Raw genomic sequence first — 5,386 nt, 5'->3', positions numbered from 1 at the left:
TTTCTAACAAACTTCTTCATCTCAAAAACCATCACCTTCATCTTCTTCCCCCACCTTCAACCACGACGAACGGCATCGCCACCTTGTAACCACCATGGCAACGACCTTCGCTTCCATCTTCATCATCTTCTCCGTATAACCGTCAACTCTACGTAACCTTCAAGACCTGTCATCATCATTCTATCGCTTCCAAGATTCATCTCCGCAAAGTAATGTGATGTCATTCTCTAATCAAGGAGCTGCGTGAGGTTCATAGTGCAAGCATCAACAACATCAAAGGCTCCGATCTGTGAAGCTTCGCTCTCGTTGCCATACCTCGAAACTAGTAAGCCTCACAGTCTCACTCAGCATGCATAGATGATAATCTTAGGTCATATAGAACTGGTTACGCGTTTTTAGATCTCATTACTTGATATGATTCTTGGATCCGTTATCAAAGACCGTTCTCTCTAAATTTATGAGCATGTTCGAACTAAGAATGGAAGTATGAACCTCTGGATAGCTTTAGTTTGCATTTTAGTAGAGGTTCCGGTGGCTTAGGGTTTTACAAACACCTTCGGTTTAGGCGTTAGAAGAAGAATTAACAAAAGATAATCGTGGATTCATGATCAGCGTAAAAAGCCGAGTGGAAAGGCATGAGCTTTTTAAATTTCTGGAAAAAAACGCATGGTCCCCGCCGTGAAACACGTCGTAGAAGATGACCGGAGCGGTGCTCCGGCGATGGCTTTTATTTTATTCCTTTTTCTCCGTCCGATGACGTGTAGCCTTGCTATTGGCTCCTATCCCATTCTCTGGCGTTTTTGTTTTATCCGCATGGTTAGCATGAGGGATGGAGCTTTCTGATTGGTGTGTAGATTCATGTTTGTCTTCTAGTGACTTAAAGGGTGACTTGACCTATTGATTTGTGTGTGCATAAGAATTTCACGTTACCTTTTAATGACATTATAGCACATAAATGAAAAGCACATGCCATAGTCAGTAATAAAGGTAATTAATTATTGAAGGAAACAAAAATGGAAATATGGTAGATGGTGTGAGCGCTGGGCCTCACTTGTGGTGGGCCTGTAATGTCTTTGATTGACACCCGTGCTTCGCTAATGCACCTACGGTCTTGTGAATGAGGGCCCAAGCGCCTTGATTTCCCCACCCCCGGTTTAGGCCCAGATGCATTATAACATAGATTTTAGTTCATAATAAAATTGCTGATGCACCCCATGCAGTTTAGATTTTAGTTTTATTTTTAATTTTGTTTTCTTCTATTTTTAGCTCATAATCCTTTTTAACTCAAAAATAAAATGTATAAAAATGCTTTTAGATATTTTAGGCTATGTGAATAACTTTCATATTTTTGTGTTTTTTTTAGTTTGTCGTAATAGCTTTAATAAACCGTTTTGTCCATATGCGCAAATGTCCTTTTGATCTTAACTCCTTTTGTAAATGAATTGTTAATTGACTTAGGATTAGAATTTAATCTCGATTCTTGTTGTATGAGCTTAATTGACATGTATAGAATTGGATTTTGGTTTCTTGGTAGATTTTAATTCTTCTTTTAATTAGACTCTGATTTCTTTTAATTGATCTTGCTTTCTTGTATGTTTTAGAACTTGCTTAGCGTAGTATAGAGTTAGAATTCCCTTAACTCCAATAAAACTCAAATAATAGATTTTTAGGTTAATTTTGACATTTAATTTCCTCCACAAAAAGGGTCAAAAAATAGTTCTTGTGTTTAGTTTTGCATTAAGGTTTGAATTGCTTTTGTATCATTTACATGTTGATTTCTATATGATTTTTTGTGACTTTGTTACTTGACTTTGGCCATATCTTTTGGCCTATTTTTAGTCTCCATTAGACATAAATAGGAATTAGACAACTTAGACTAGAATTTAGAGATAGTTCCCTTCTTTCATTCTTTTTCTTTTCAACCTTTAAAATACTTAATAAATATCGATGAAGATCATACCGTTACTACATTTCATAGTAGGAAAGAAATGATTGGGGTGTAGGCCTCGATGTATGTTCTTTCCTACTTAGCGGAGAAGAAATGGTTGAAGTGTGAAGCTTCGATGTATTTCTTAACCGTTGTTTAGAGAAACGATCGTGGTGTAGGCCTCGATGTGCATTCTCTAAATATTCATAAAAAACTTTTTGTATCTCTTTTACTTAGCGGAGAAGAAATGGTTGAGGTGTGAAGCCTCGATGTATTTCTTAACCGTTATTTAGAGAATCGATTGTGGTGTAGACCTCGATGTGCATTCTCTAAATACTCAAAGAACAAACAAAAATCTTTTTGGTATGATCTAAGTCACAAAGTTAAAATCCCCATAAAAAACACCAACCAAAAACACTTCAAAAAACCTAATAAATGTGCAGACTTAAAACAAAAGTGAGGAAGTGATGCGAGACCTTGTAGTGGGTTCTCGTCATCATGGAATTACCCTTAAAAGACACAAACCAATCATTTCTTTTTCTTTTGCCTCGTTGGCACCTAAGGGCAATGTCATTTCCGTTCGTACGCATCGTAGGTCTGTCCCCTTATGCAAGAACGTGAACGTTGACTCCGCCCAATTAAAAAACACAGAAACAAACAGAAAATCGTGAGCCGAGCTACGGTAACTCTGATTCCTGAAAAGGATACGTAGGCAGCGGGGTAGGGCCCGTGCGAGTATAATTCTTTCTTTTCCCTACATTTTGCATTCATTTCGCATTTAGATATAGATAGACGTAGATATACACCCTTTAGATAGAAACAAACATAGGTGGATACCATCGAGTACGATGGGCGCGAGGGGTGCTAATACCTTCCCCTCGCGTAACCGACTCCCGTACCTTGATTCTCTGGTCGCAAGACCCTGTTCCTTCCTTTGTTAGGTTTCCTGATATTCCTTTCCCTTATGGGATAAATATATTGGTGGCGACTCTGTTCATTTTTCGCGAGCGTGCGACAGCTGGCGACTCTGCTGGGGATGTTGCTAGACCTGTTGCTGGTCCATCCTTAGTGAGTCGATCCTAACCTGCGTTTGTTTGTTTATTTACTGGGTGTTTATTTGCTTTTATGTCTATACCTTGTATATATGCTTGCATGTTTATTTTTCCGCTTGCATATCATGTTATTTCTGTCTGCACATCATGCATATGGATTATATTCTGTGTTCCTTGGGGTCTTCTGTTCTGTTTTGCAGGTTGGGTGGGATGTTCTATGAGGTAAAAGGCCCAATACCCAGGCTATGAGTGCACTTTAGGTACCCTAGGATAGAGTGGGAGCATGGTTTGTCTCGAGGTGTACGTCTCGGGATGGATCATGTGACTACGAGCAGAGTAGTGGTTTCAAACGGAGGTATTATCGTCACCCGCATCCGCGCTGTGATGATGCTTACCTTCGGGCGGACCGTATACTGCGTTTCATGACCTTACCCTGACCTAGATTCACCTGTGAGTGGGGAGGGATATACATGACAGGTACCGTTGGTGACTATTCTGTTCTGTTGGTGACTATTGTTCTTATGGCTGTGTGGCACCTATGCCGAACCTTTGACCTTATGACTTGTGATTCTGCTCAGAGACGACACAACAACTCTCTCATATTGGGAGAAACTCCATTGCATCATTTTCATCATAGCATATTTATTTTCAAAAAAAAAAGAGGAAGAAAAGATGTAATAAAAAAAAAGAAGAAAAAGAAAAAAAGAAAAGAAAATAGTATTATTTCTCATATGCATGCCATTTTTCAGGGTATCCGAGGTTATTACTTTTCACCCAGGATGGCTAACAACGTGACCGCTACCAGAGAAGCTACAAGGCGTACTCACACTTACAGTTTCCATCGCGAAGGCTTGATTCAGTTGGGGCAATTGGGTGGATTGATCACTGGTCATAATAAAACTGTGTTCACTGAGAATTATGGAAACATCTTGACTCTTTTGGACTCACACGTCGACGAATGGGGTTTATCTACTCTTCTCCAGTTCTATGATCCTGACTTGCGTTGTTTCACCTTCTCAGGCTATCAGTTGGCTCCCACTCTCGAGGAGTACTCTCACTTTCTCAATATCAAGATTCAACACAAGGTTCCTTTCGTGTGTGTCCCAGAGAAACCTGATTTGAACAACATTGCCAACGCTCTTTATTTGAGCATAGAAGACGTCCTTGGGAATTGGAAGAAGAATGGTAACACCCATGGTTTCTATATGAGTTTCTTGGTTGAGAGGGCCCAGGAGTTGGCTAACAAAAAGATGTGGGAGGCCTTCAACGCCCTTCTGGCCGTTTTGATTTATGGGATCGTGATGTTCCCTAACATTCACAAGTTCGTTGATCTGGCTGCTATATGTCTTTTTGTGGAGAAGAATCCGGTCCCTACTTTGCTAGCCGATGCGTACTATTCTGTTCACTCTCGATATGGGAAAGGAGGAGCCATAAGAAATTGTTTGCCGTTGTTATACACCTGGTTTAAGTCCCACCTTCCTACAAGTGGTCCTTTCATTACTTCTACTCAGAAATGGCATCAAAGGATCATGGGGCTTACTGGAAATGACATTGTCTGGTGTCCTACTGGGATGGACGTAGAGAAAGTTATAACTAGCTGTGGTACTTTTGACAATGTTCCCCTCATAGGAACAAAAGGTGTTATCAATTACAATCCTAAGCTAGCGCTGCGTCAATTGGGTTTTGCACTTGAAAAACAGCCTTTAGACAAAGAAATATTTGAATCCGTTTGCTTTGAGAAGGGAACCGATCTAAAAGGTTTAGAAAAAGTGATGAGTGCCTGGAATGACATCCATACAAGTGATCAGATTTCTCTAGGTGGAAAGAATGCCGTTGCCAAACAAGCCTACACAGATTGGGTTGAAAATAGAGTTAAAGATCGCCTGTTGCCTTTCCCGAAGGTTAACCCATTGTACAAGCAACCACCTAAGGTTCCAATTGCCACGATGCCTGCTGAGAATTGCATCCCAGTAAATATGGAAAGCACCCATGACATTAAAAGGTACCTGGAGAAACAAGAATACCCGGAGAACACCTCAACAATCGATAAGAAGACACTAAGAAGACTAACATCCAAGTTCTTCCTAAGTGGAAACATCCTGTACAAAAGGAACTACGACTCCGTGTTATTAAGGTGTGTGGACAAAAACGAGGCCAGGGAGATTATCAGGGAGGTACATGAAGGAACCTTCGGAACTCATGCAAATGGACATTCAATGGCTAGAAAAATACTGCGAGCAGGGTATTACTGGTTAACAATGGAGGCCGACTGTTTCCAATATGCAAGGACATGTCACAAGTGCCAGATTTATGCTGACAAGGTACACGTACCGCCAAATCCGTTGAACGTTTTGAGTTCACCATGGCCATTTGCAATGTGGGGAATTGACATGATAGGAATGATAGA

This window comes from Vicia villosa, unplaced genomic scaffold (genome assembly GCF_029867415.1).
Source record: "Vicia villosa cultivar HV-30 ecotype Madison, WI unplaced genomic scaffold, Vvil1.0 ctg.001440F_1_1, whole genome shotgun sequence".
In the NCBI taxonomy this organism is placed as follows: Eukaryota; Viridiplantae; Streptophyta; class Magnoliopsida; order Fabales; family Fabaceae; genus Vicia; species Vicia villosa.
The sequence above is the reverse complement of the archived record's forward strand: the minus strand, read 5'-3'. Positions refer to the sequence as shown.